This window comes from Lycium barbarum, chromosome 2 (assembly GCF_019175385.1).
Source record: "Lycium barbarum isolate Lr01 chromosome 2, ASM1917538v2, whole genome shotgun sequence".
Classification (NCBI taxonomy): Eukaryota; Viridiplantae; Streptophyta; class Magnoliopsida; order Solanales; family Solanaceae; genus Lycium; species Lycium barbarum.
The window spans coordinates 4,869,197-4,883,618 of NC_083338.1; the positions used below are offsets into that span (position 1 = coordinate 4,869,197).

At 32.4% G+C, this 14,422-nt stretch overlaps 1 pseudogene; it reads right to left on the reverse strand.

Annotated features, from left to right (window-relative positions):
- Positions 1–6,112: 6,112 nt before the first annotated feature.
- Positions 6,113–8,187, reverse strand: LOC132629241 (receptor-like protein 9DC3; annotated as a pseudogene).
- Between the last annotated feature and the right edge of the window lie 6,235 nt (positions 8,188–14,422).

Genomic DNA, 14,422 nt, shown 5'->3' on the forward strand with positions numbered 1-14,422 from the left:
ATGGCTTTTTTTAATTAAAAATAAGCTAATTGATTTTTAAAAAAAACATCGTTAGCAAAAAAGGTATATTTGCACTATTTGTGTAAGTGCAGGAGTATATTTGCACCATTTTATAACGGCAAAAGTATATATACACCACTTTTTAACAGAAGATATATCTGTTTCAAATCGCAAAATTAAGAGGTATATTTGCACCTTTTCCCAAAAACAAATAACCAAATTAATAGTCTCTCCGTCCCAATTTATGTGATATAATGTAATTTAAAAAGAAAAGTCAGAGATATTTATGTGGCTTAAATCATCAAAACTTTAAATTGTTTCTAAATTTAGAGATGTAACTTTTTTAGAACTGACTAAAAAAAAAGTATATCAAAACAAATACTCCCTCCAGATAAAAAAAAAGAGTTCACTTAACCTTTTTTTTCCTAGATCAAAAAAAAAATCACTTAGCAAATCAAGAAAAAATTAATCTTATTTTTCCATATTTACCCCTATTAAGTGTTATATGATCAAATCCCAATGCCTATTTAATTAGGGGTAGTTTAGTCAAATTACCTATTTTGATCTAGAAAATAATATTTTCATAAGGGGTGTACAAATGGTTAAGTGGACTTTTTTTGATCCGGAAGGATTAGTATAGTGTGGAAAAGCTTTTTTTTTTTTTTTTTTTTTGAGAAAGAAACTATTGGGAGTATATATTGTACTAGTAACATAGATCGAACAATAAAATTAATAAGAGTTGGACAAGAAGAAGACCAACATATATAAAAGTTTTGCTTATATGGGGTTGACGGAGATCGACAAAATATAATGATTTGGGTGAAAGAATATAATGATTTGGGTGAAAGATTTTTCTCGTAAAGCACATAAAGCAAATTAATACTCCCAAGTCCCAACTATCCATTTATTTGTCGTCTTTATTAAAAATTAAGATTCAAAAAAATTATTAAAAAATCAAAATATGTTATAAATATCTCAAATAGTGGATATCCATTAAGTTATAAATATCTCAAAATATCCCATGTCCTGTTGCTCCTATAAATAGGATGCACAGATGCAATGTTGAAAGAGCAGAAATAATATAATCTGATATCTCTCTACATATTTCTTCTGTGTATTTACTTCATAGTTTTATTTTATAACACGTTATCAGCACGAGCCTTAGCCATCTTGAGCAAATACTTTGAAAGTCTCGAAGGTGCAATTCTTGGAATTACACTGAGTACAAGTCGTTGCCTCACTGGAGATAAAGTAAAGGACTTGCAGTACTTATTTAGTCTAAACAGTTCAGGTAACATGTTCCAAGTATTTTTCTATCTTTGTTTTGATGGTTGAAACATATTAAAGTATCATTTTAAGGAAAAGGGAGCGGAGTAGAATGGTTCTGCTATAACCACATTAATACATTATGGTTAGTTGTTATTGATTTCCTCGAAGGAAATAACAATTAATGTATTTTCCCCTGAAGGAATTAATAACTATGTGGTTGCCTCTTTGATACAAAATGTTCAGATGTTAATGATGAATCTCCCTGAAGGAGATGTTTAAAATATTGAAGTTTAGAATTCAATATTTATTTCGTGACACCAGTAGTGTCGAAATTTACTTTCATGGTACCAAAAGTATTTGAGAAATATTTGGTAATAGAAATTAATGATCAAAAGCTCCAGAAGAGCTAATTATTTATTTCCAAGTATCATGACACTAGCAGTGTCCAAATAATATCTGATCATGATAAATAAATTGAAGTCTCTTGAAGATGTTATATATGATAATACCATTCATCGTAGATCGTAATTGGTACGATCGGAACACTATAGTAGACCTGAAGTTTACTAACAATAAAAATGGTTATCATATTGAGACTACAAATGATCGGAATAGTAAATATCTTCAAGTTACTACGGGTAAGAAATACACATGTGAAATTTTACCCGAGCATGATGAGATCACATACCACGATAAACCAGAAGTTTATTGATATATAATTTCATGCAATAGTAAACCAGAAGTTTATTAAAAGAAATAGCACTCGTCATGGTAAACTTGAAGTTTACGGGTACAGATAATTTTATCAGTTGACAAGACCATTTTGATCGTCCTGATTTAAATCTGATGTGCTAATTGAGTATTAAAAACATATTGAAGAACTAGAAGATTCTTCAAGAATTTGTTTGTGTTGCTTGTTCTCATAATAAGTTGATTAAACCAGCTAATGTTGGGACTGAATCCCCAAAATTCTGAAAAAAATATATAAGGTGAATGTGGGCCCCTTCACCTGTAATGTGATGTCTTAAATAGATGCATCTATGAGACAGTCACATGTATGTTTATTGTCAACTGGCAGTTTGACATTTACGAAGTTGCTCGCTCAAAATGATTGAGTTGGAAGCACAATTTTCAGAATATGTAATCAAGACAATCATCTTGATAATGCTGGTTTATATCTAAGTTGGTTTGGCATTAGATGCCTCCATAATACAGCTAAACCATTGCTTATGAGAACAAAGTTTCAGATGTTGGTCTGAGATATGATATATTGCATACAATAGCACTTGTATGCTTCAGATCAATAAATTTTGATATATTCTCCCCTCATATTTGGTTCAGGGTCAGGAACTAGATATTTCCATCTTTTAGCATTTGATGTGCGGTACATGATTAATTGATATACCATGATGCACACAGATGGATTTTCCCAAAGAAAATGGGGACATATGTCACTAAAATAAGGGGGAGAGAATAAGCAGCTAAGAAATATGTTGTGAATTATCATCAGTATGATCCTCAGATAATTCAAGTCAAATGCTGGAATCATTTGCTGACCCAACTATTTCATATTTCATCTGCAAAATGCTCCTAATGTCCCGGAAGGACAATTCTACAGATGCATGAAGCACGGTAGACGAATCAGTTCCAAATATAATAATATTTGAAAAAGAAAGGAGCAAATGATCATAATAAGGAGGCAGTGTGCTCTTGAAGAGCTACGACATAACACTTCATAAACCTTATGAGAGGTTCAGGTACCTGAAAATGATGAAGTGATGAGATCTCAGTAAGTTATGTCGAATTGCTAACCGATACAAAATGATATCTTGTCGACGATATCTTTGATACAATATGGCGCGCAATATTGTATAAGATTGTGAGGATCTAAGTACTACGTCTCTTAAAACATGTTGATGTAGAAATAATTACCAAGTAAAATGATGCATCTTGGTAAACGTAATGTTTATTGGACCAGAGTCCAAACATCAGAAAATGTCACATTATTTATACTGATGGATGCTGTCACAGCCTATGTGGCTTACTTGATGAAATTTATATGAAAATTCCTGAAGGATATAAAATGCCTGAAGCATTTGGTTTAAAGTTTCGGGAAATGTATTCAATCAGATTACAAAGATCATTATATGGTTTAAAACAATCAGGGCGTATGTGGTATAATCGCCTAAGTAAGTACTTGATAAATGAAGGATATATAAATGATGCCATTTGTCCATGTGTTTTTATTAAGAAAACAAAATCAGGGTTCATTATACTTGCTGTTTATGTTGATGACATAAACCTCATTGGAACTCCAGAAGAGCTCCAAAAGGCGATTGAATATTTGAAGAAAGAATTTGAGATGAAAGATCTCGGAAAGACAAAACTCTGTCTTGGTCTGCAAATTGAACATTTCGCAAAAGGGATCTTTATCCATCAATCTGCCTATACTGAGAAAGTTTTAAATCGGTTTTACATGGACAATTCACATCTTTTAAGTACTCCTATGGTTGTTCACTCACTTGAAGTGAGCAAAGATCCGTTCCGACCTCAGGAAGAAAACGAAGAGCTACTTGGTCCTGAAGTACCATATCTTAGTGCAATAGGTGCACTTATGTATCTTGCTAATGCTACAAGACCTGACATAGCATTTTCTGTTAATTTGCTAGCAAGATATAGCTCTTCTCCTACACGGAGGCATTGGAACGGGATTAAGCATATATTGCGATATCTTAAGGGAACTAGCGATATGGGTCTGTTTTATACTAACAAAGGTAGTACAGATCTTGTTGGTTATGCAGATGCAGGTTATTTATCTGATCCACATAAAGCTCGATCTCAAACGAGCTATCTGTTTACATGCGGAGGTACTGCTATATCATGGCGATCGACCAAGCAGTCCATTGTTGCTACTTCTTCAAATCATGCTGAGATAATCGCTATTGATGAAGCAAGTAGAGAATGTGTGTGGTTGAGATCAGTGATACATTTCATCAGAGAAAGATGTGGCTTGAAGTGTGATACAAAAATGCCCACAGTATTATATGAAGATAATGCTGCATGCATAGCTCAATTAAAAGGAGGTTTCATAAAAGGAGATAGAACAAAGCACATTTCACCAAAGTTATTTTTCACACATGATCTCCAGAAAAATGGTGATATTGATGTGCAACAAATCCGTTCAAGTGACAATCCTGCAGATTTGTTCACTAAATCTTTGCCAACTTCAACTCTTGAGAAGATGATATTCAAGATTGGAATGCGAAGACTCCTACATCTGAATCTTGGTCTTCGTCAGGGGGAGTGAAATACGTGTTGTACTCTTTTTTCCTTAACCAAGTTTTGTCCCATTGGGTTTTCTTGGTAAGGTTTTTAATGAGGCAGCTCTCAAAGCGTATTTCTAGATATGTGCACTCTTTTTCCTTCATTAGGACTTTTTCCCACAGGGTTTTTTTTTAATAAGGTTTTAACGAGGTACATCATCTATTAATGGACATCCAAGGAGGAGTGTTATAAATATCCCAAATAGTGGATATCCATTAAGTTATAAATATCTCAAAATATCCCATGTCCTGTTGCTCCTATAAATAGGATGCACAGATGCAATGTTGAAAGAGCAGAAATAATATAATATGATATCTCTCTACATATTTCTTCTGTGTATTTACTTCATAGTTTTATTTTATAACAAAATATAATTAATCCTTAGATTCCATTTCTCTCCTTACTGTAAATATAAAGAGAGATTAATGGGGTGTGGGGGGTGGGGGTGTGAATAAGTTAAGGCAAGAGTAAAAGAGAAAAAACTAAAGGGAGAAGGTGCAACCCGTTATAAAAATGATGTAAATATACTTTTTTTGCTGATGAATTTTTAAAAAAAATTATCTAGTTTAATTTTTAATAAAAAATATCACGTGACTTTATAAAAAAAAGTCTACCTATTTTTATTTTTTTTGAGTAGACATTTTTTTCGAAAGCCACATGATAATTTTTTTCGTGGTGAGTCGGGTCTGGTTCGTTTAGAAAAATGGGTAGACTTATTTTTAAAAGCCACATGGCATTTTTTAATTAAAAAAATAAGCTAAATGATTTTTTTTTAAATCCCGTTAGCGAAAAGGGTATATTTACACTTTTTGTGTAAGTGCAGAGGTATATATTTGTACCATTTTGTAACGACAAAAGTATATACACACCATTTTTTTAACGGAAGGCATATGATATCTGCTCTAAATCGCAAAGTTGGGGGTTATATTTGCACCTTATATAGTTTCTTCATCGAACTATGTTCCCCACACATGCCCTTCCTGATTAATCATACTTTTGCCTTATTACCACAACATATTTGTTACACCTCGAAAATTTAGGTTGTCGTACTGTGAGTAGGCTAGAGCAAGCATAAGGTGAGCATGGAGCTCTTATGAACATAAGAAGGATACTTGGTAGCCTTAAAGTGTATGTGATAAGAATTTGGAGTTATATGAATTGGTGAGACTAAGTTCGTCAGAGGAAAGTGAAGTATAAGTTGTGTTGGGAAAGGTTCTGTAATTATCGAGCTAACGATTATTTATAAGGTCTTGAGGAAAAGTTATAAGTTTCCTTGAATTGTTAATGAAGTGTTAAGAAGGTTCCATAAAGATCGGAGATCAAACAAATCGACGAGAGCATTTTCGGGAAAAGGGTGAGTTATACGACCAACTATACGGTCCGTATAACTTTATACGGTCCGTATAGTGGTCAGTATAACAGTCACATAATGGACTGGTCTTTGATGGACTTATACGGTCACTTATACGGACCGAATAAGTGTCCATATAAAATCATTATGGGTCAGATTTTTGCAACTATAAATATAAGTCCCAAGTTCTTATTTTTCATTTTCTCTCACTTTCTCCACACCTCTTCAAGCTTCTAGAATATTCTATACACCATACCAACACAAATTGAAGAGAGATTAAAGATCCAACACCAATAATCAAGGTAAATCCAGTGAAAGAATGTTCACTAGGGTTGATAGAAGCCAAGAACCTATTGGGTGGTGATAAAGAATCATCATAATCAGCATTTCGAAAATAATTCATGTTCTCGTCAATTACTTTCATGGCATGGAGATTCTGAAAAAGATTTACTGGTAAATTCCCACTAAATCCATTGGATGAGAGATCCATAATTAGAAGTTGTGTAAACAAATTTCCAGTCCTTGAAGTTTTAATGGGCCCGTGCAACTTATTAGAAGTCAACTTTAAAAACGTCAAACTCGGTATGGTTCCCAACCATCTTGGAAATGTGTCATTCAACTGATTGTTAGCTAAATTAAGAAGTAGCAAATCTGTGCAATTGATCAAAGACCGTAGGACTTTTCCCTCTAGCTTATTCCCGGTCAAGTTAATAACTGTGAGACTGTTTCCAAATCTAAAAGTTGTATTAATTGTTCCACTAAGACTATTGTTGCTTATATCCAAAACCCAAAGTTCACTCATCTCACCCAAACATTGCGGGATTGATCCCTCCAAATTATTAATTCCCAAATCTAGTAGTCTCAATGTTTTCGGATTGCAAATAGTTGAATCAATTTTTCCACTGAGATTATTTTGAGAAAGGATAAGAGAAAAGGATAAGAGAATTTAGGCTCTGCTGGTTTAGGAGTGACTTTGGAATGGGACCTTGCAGCAGATTTTGTTTTAAAACAACTGTGCTCAATGTTTTGGACTTGAAATCCTGAATTTTGCCAGTGAAACTGTTATTTCTCAAATCTAACCACTGTAGAGATGACAGGGAGAATATATAAGAAGGTACTAGACCAGTTAGGGAATTGGATGAAAGATCTAGCCGCTCTAGTTGGACCAGCTTTGATAAGCACTCAATTTGGCCATTCAAGTAGTTTTCCCTAAGATATAACTCCTCTATGCTGGTGAGATTCCATATAGGTTTAGGAATAGGCCCTGTGAGATTGGTAGAACCCATGTACATTCTTTGTAGAGAAGTAAGATAGCTAAATGATTCAGGTATCTCACCAGTAAAATTCACACCACTAAGACCTAACTCCATGAGAGATGCACTGCTATTTCATTTGGTTGTGGGAAACCCAACAGTGAGCTGGAGATTGTATGATAAAACAAGAGAGTTCAAGCTAGAAAGGTGGAAAAATCTTTCGGGCAATATACCAAATAACTGTGTGCTATAAAGCCATAGAATTGTTAAATAAGAAGAGATATTTAGAGGAATGGCGGAAGAGAAGTTCACAAACTTAAGGTCACGCTTTCTTAATTGGGTCAAGTTCTTAAGGAGCAGTTCAAAATTCTGAGGTCCTAATCTAAGCCCACATGGGTCATTACTCTCTATACGAAGAACGTATAATTTTGAAAGATGAGAGATTTCAGAAGGGATTTGACCAGAAAAATCTGAATTAGACAAATTAAGATGTGTCAAACTAGAAAACTCACCCAATTTAGGTGAAATGAGCGACCCAGAAAAATTATTAAAAGACAAATCAAGCATTTTAAGATTGGCGAGTTGGAAGAGGCTACTGTTAGAATCAAACTTGCCTTGAAGTCCGCTGCAACTGAGATCAAGCTCAATCACTTGTCCAGTTGTCTCCTCACAGTGAACTCCACCCCATGAACAACAATCTGTGCTCTTGTTCCATGAAAGTACTTTTGACTGATAAGAAGTACCACAATCAGAATTAGCAGAAGCATTTATAGTAAACATGTGCTTGAATTGAAGAAGGGCAAGGGCTTGATCATTAGGGCATAAATGAGGTAAAGATGAAGAGGAAACAAGTTGACAGAGAAAGGCTATATATAGCAGAAACAATGCAAGTTTTTGATAACCCATTTCTGCACTAAAATTATAAAAATTAAGTTGGTAGAGAAGAAATCAAGATTTTTTTGCTGAGTTCCTCTATTCAATAATATTGAGTTATATATAGCAGAAAGCAAAGAACATTTACTACTGTAGCTTTGGAGGACTCAATACCAGGAAGGTCACCTAGTCATTTTCAGTAAAATTTAGACTTATTCCATGAAGACTATTATTTCAGAACCAAACAAAAAAATGAGACTATTATTTCTACGATATTTTTGAAGCTGTAGCCAAATATCTAAAACAACTCACCAGCTCGGAGCTACAAGCATATCTCTAAACAAAGAAAATTGTGGGGAGAATTGAAACAAACAAAGAGAAGAGAGAAGAGAGAAGGGAGAACGTACTTTGTCTGTGCTTTTCCCTTCTAAACAAAGAAAATTCTTAGATCCCCTTTTTTACGGGTATGGGTCAAAGTTACCCTTCAAGTGGGCAGATGTTTAACATTTTTTTCATTTTATTGCACGGTTTGCCCTTCAAATGGGCTGGATTTTGATTTTTAGCCTTCAAATGGGCTAGACTTTGATTTTTACCCTTCAAATTGTTTTTTTGAGCTGGGTTAAGCTTTTGTTTTACTGCTTTGGGTTAAGGTTTCCAACTTCTTTATTTGGTTCTGTTGACTTCGTTAAATATTGTTTCCAGCTTGGTTTCTTGTCTTTTAATTGCCCTTCAGATGGACTGGACTTTGATTTACCCCTCAAATGGGCAAAGATCCCTAATTGCACGGTTTGCCCTTCAAATGGGCTGGACTTTGATTTCTGCCCTTCAAATGGGCTGGACTTTGATTTTTTCCCTTCAAATGGGCTGGACTTTGATTTTTAATTCTGAGAACAGGTGCAAATATACACCTCAACTAGCAGATATATCCCTCGTTAAAAAAGAAGTACATATATACCCTTGCCACTATAGAAATAGTGCAATTGTACCCGTTTTGCTCACAATTTTTTTTTAAGAACTTGTCTTTTAATTAAAAAATGTCACATGGCTTTAAAAAGATAAGTCTACCTATTTTTTTAGTAGACCTTTTTTTTTTTTCCCACGACGCAATTTGTTTCTAGTGGGCGGGTTTGGTTTGTTTAAAAAAATGGGTAGATTTTTTTATTTATTTTTTAAATCCAAACAAATATATTTTGTTTAAACGAATGAGACAACCCACTAGGTAATGACCTTGAGTAAAACATTTGAAGTCAAAAATTAAATAAAAAATAGTGATTGGTGTATCTTGACTTCAAGTAAAAATTTCCATTAAAATCTTGATTGGTTGGCATAATAGTGTTATATGGTGTAGACCTTAACTTACAAGCCAAAAATTCATAGAAGTTTTGATTAGTTAGGACAATATATATATATATATATATATATATATATATATATATATATATATATATATATATATAAGAGTGTTATATGGTGTAGACCTTGACTTACAAGCCAAAAATTCATAGAAGTTTTGATTAGTTAGGACAACAAGGAATATATATATATATATATATATATATATATATATAAGAGTGTTATATGGTGTAGACCTTGACTTACAAGCCAAAAATTCATAGAAGTTTTGATTAGTTAGGACAACAAGGAATATATATATATATATATATATATGTATAAGAGTGTTATATGGTGTAGACCTTGACTTACAAGCCAAAAATTCATAGAAGTTTTGATTAGTTAGGACAACAAGGGAAATATATATATATATATATATATATATATATATGTGTGTGTGTGTGTGTGTGTGTGAAAATATTATATTCCAACAACTTGACGCATCTTTTAACCATTTGTTTTTTTTTTTTTTTTTTTTTTTTTTTTTGCAATTTTACAATTTCAAAGAAGAAAAAAAAATTGATTTTGAAAATAGTAAAAGCCGGATATTATTAAGAACATGTACAAGAAAAGTCTACAAGAGTATTAATTGATGTAGAGACCTTAATGAAAACATTTCACGTCAAAAAATCAAGAAGAGTTCGATTAGTTAGGATAAGAGTAGTGATTGATGTATAGACCTAAACAACAATATTTTCAAGTTGAAAATCCTAAAATGATCAAATCGGAGCACTTAGTGGAAAAAGATATCAAGAATTTTTTGCTCTGTTCCTCTATTAAATAATATTGAGTTATCAAAGAAGGAAATAAAATTTACAACTGTTGCTTTGGAGTAATAAATTCCAAGAAGCTCACCTAGTCATTTTCATTCAAATTTAGAGTGGTCAATTACATATGCGCATTCTGTGGTGAATATAAATGAATGCTGGAAAATGTCCTCAAACTTATATGCTCAAGTCAAAGCAAAAGTCGTTGCGTAGAAAGATTCAAATGAAATCTACAACACAAAAATTCTAACAGCTGTGGAGAATTGAAACAAACAAAGAGAAGAGAGAACGTACTTGGTTAAATGCAAAGCGGAATCGTTTTCCCTTCTGCAACTACAACAACATACACCATACGTAGACCCCTTTTTCGGTTATGGATCAAAACATGAATGGATGGGTTGGGTAGATATTGGGCAGATGTTTAACTTTCTTTCATTTAATTGCACGGTTTGCCCTTCAAATGGGCTGGACTTTGATTTTTACCCTTCATATGGGTTGATTTTTAATTTTGGGAATAGGTGCAAGCATACTCCTCAACTAGCACATATATCCCTCGTCAAAAAAGAAGTACATATATACCCTTGCCACTACAGAAATAGTGAAAATATACCCTTTCGCTGACAATTTTTAAGAGCTTGTTTTTTAATTAAAAAATGTCACATGACTTTAAAAAGATAAGTCTACCTATTTTCTTTAAAGCCACGACGTAATTTTTTTCTAGTGATCGGATCTAGTTCGTTTAAAAAAAATAGGTAGACTTATTTTTTTTAAATCCAAACAGATATTTTTTTAAACGAACGAAACAACCTACTAGTGAAAAAAATTGCCTCATAGCTTTAACAAATAAGTCTAATAAAAACATAGGTAGACTTACTTTTTTAAAGTCACGTGACAATTTCTTAATTAAAAACTAAGCTCAATGATTTTTAAAAAAAATTCTGGCAGCGAAATGGGAAATTCTGGCACCATTTGTGTAATGGCAGGGGTATATATGCATCATTTTCTTAACGAGGGTAGATTTGCTCTAAATTGCAAAGTTGGGATATATTTACACCTTTTCTCTTTAATTTTTGTCCTTCAAAATTGAACTTATATCTAGCAGAGCATAAATTTTATAAGCGCGCGGGCATAACATGTGGGATATTATAATATGAAATATCATGCGGAAAAGTTATTTGTTAGGAGGGGCAAAATTAAAGACCAACACAAAATAGTGGTAAAAGTGCAAATGACCCAATTTCATTTACTTCGTGGGGCCTGTCCAAGTCAATTTTTTGGTGCCATAAAATAATTTCCCTGTGAAATTATCTTGTAGCAGAAATTTATATATAAAAATGAAACAAGTGACTTTAATGTACATTTTTTTGCACCTAAAAGTATGGTCTGGTAGTGAATGAAGCGGGGGAAAAGAACCACTAGGTGATTTCTTCTTATTTGTATAAGCGGTTACCTATTACTTGTTGGCTATTGTTGATAGATGGTAGACGGTATCACGTGGAATTAGTCGAGATGCGCACAAGCGTGCTTGAACACTACATTTTATGGATAAAATTTACATTTATGTGATAACAATATATTTATAACTTATTATTATAGTGTGTAAAATTCGGTGCTTATACGTGTAATTAACCAAACTTTTTAATTCCATGTGGTCCAACAAAAATTAAGAGCTCGAAAAATGACAAGAGTTACTCTTTCAAAGAGAAGAAAGCTATTTGTTTAAGAGACTACAGTATCGTAGTTACTCTCAAATTAACAAAAATGTTTTTGTTTTATTTTTACAAAACATTTTTATTAGATTTTAATTTCAGAAATGTTTGTTATTAAGTTTTTATTACTAAAGGATGTGTCTGCTACGAAAAGTCATCTTTGAACAGATTCATAAGGTATTATAAATACGTGTTACTGCTTCAAACCAAAGAGGAAAAAAACACGGACAACTGATTTATTCTCTTCTTTCTAAATACTCATTACAAAAAACAATTCTGTTCTTGTAGGAACTTCTAGTTAATTGCTGAAATTTGAATTTCATAGGCTTTGTAAAATCCTGGAGGAATTTTGCCACCATCCCTGCATCAACGAAGCAGTTGGCTTACATTTCTTAAGGGTAGATATTACTCTATCAAAGTCGGATTATTTATTTCCCACTTCTGAATCCTATTTTTCTAACAACCCTTCACCGGACTCTACTAACGCTGGATGCTTTGTGCACCAGGGTACCTTGTAAGCTCGAGAATGCATTTATTTCCTAGTTCTTTATTTTCCTAAAAACAAGAATCATTAACTTACTCTCTTTCCTAATGGGAATTTGATCTTATATCACATTATATTAAAAGTGGAAACAAGATTAGTCAAAAGTTTTTATTTTTATTTTTTTATCGAATGTCCCCGTAGGGACTAAATTAGTCAAAAGTTGATTTACGAATTTACCCATTAAAAGTTGAGTGATGGTTTAGCCCTTACAACCAAACACAAATTCAACAACATTTATGTACAAAGAGGTAAATATACATTTAAATGAAAACTGTAGTGCAAAATTTGTTATCCTACGAAAGTTAAACGTACGTGAATTGAAAGATGAAATTGGCCATTTCCTATTAAATGGTAACTTTTGGCTACAGTAAATATATGAATTGCCTGAGTGGCTTCATAGTCTAGTCGGCACTGCTTGACAACAACATCTCAAGTCAAAAATCGTTTAAACGTTTGATAGGTTAGAATGTGAATATTGATTGGTGTGTATAGACCTTGACCTAAACCATTTTCTTTTACTGGTTAGAATAAGAGTGTTATTTGGTGTATGCACCAAATCGAATATCAACTTGACGATGGACATAGAAGAAATATTATATTCTAAGAGTTATAATAAATTTACATATTCGAAAATTTTCAAGAACTTATAATGTCCTGTAGAAGTTGAGTTGGGTGATTAGTGTTAGAATCTTGAGTCTTCTAACATTTGAGTTCTTTTGAATTATGACCTTATAAAATTATGAAGAACTTAAATTATCATATATACTTAAAAGTAGTAATGAATTTTTTTGCTTGTGACGAAAAATCCAGGATTTACCTTAATCTTCCGTTTCCCAAAGAACGAGGGTGAGTTTTTGGAGTGAAATACTTTGCTTTAAAGGTCCAAAATTTGATGTGCACATTTGCAGACATGATCAATAAGGAAGCAATTTTTTATTGCATTCTTTGGTGTTAGTTCACAAAGTTCATGGGAACTAGTTACATTTCAAGTCAAAAATTTTAAAAGGTCTATAAAAGTATTAATTGGTGCAATGACCTTGAGTAAAACATTTGAAGTAAAATTTTTTTTTTAAAAAAAGTATTGATTGGTGTATCTTGACTAGAATATTACAAGTAAAAATTCCATTAAAATCTTGATTGGTTAACATAAGAGTGTTACTTGGTGTATAGACCTTGACTTACAAGCCAAAAATTCATAGAAGTTTTGATTGGTTAGTACAAAAAGGAAAAAAAATAATTTATACAATGAAAATATTATATTCCAACAATTTGATGTCTCTTTCAACTTTTTTTTTTTTTTTTTTGCAATTTTACAATTTCAAAGAAGAAAAAAAAGTTGATTTTGAAAATAGTAAAAGCCGGATATTATTCAGAACATGTACAAGAAAATTCTACAAAAGTCTACAACATGTATGAAAACATTTCACGTCAAAAAATCAAGAAGAGTTCGATTAGTTAGGATAAGAGTAGTGATTGATGTATAGACCTAGACAACAACATTTCAAGTTGAAAATCCTAAAATGATCAAATTAGTGTACTTAGTGGAAAAAGATATCAAGAATTTTTTGCTCTGTTCCTTTATTAAATAATATTGAGTTATCAAGAAAGCAAAGAAAATTTACAACTGTTGCTTTGGAATAATAAATTCCAGGAAACTCACCTAGTCATTTTTAGTCAAATTTAGAGTGGTCAATTACCTATGCACATTCTTTGGTGAATTCAAATGAATGCTAGAAAATACCCTCAAACTTATATTCTCAAGTCAATGCAAAAGTCGTTTCGTAGAAAGATTCAAATGACATCTATAACACAAAATTCTATCACCTGTAATAATACAGTTTTGTTTGATACATTATCGGATGAAGACGTCAACATTTCAACTCTCTGCAAATAGTCCTGACCCAATAATTACATATTATTAATATTATTTATCAAACTGT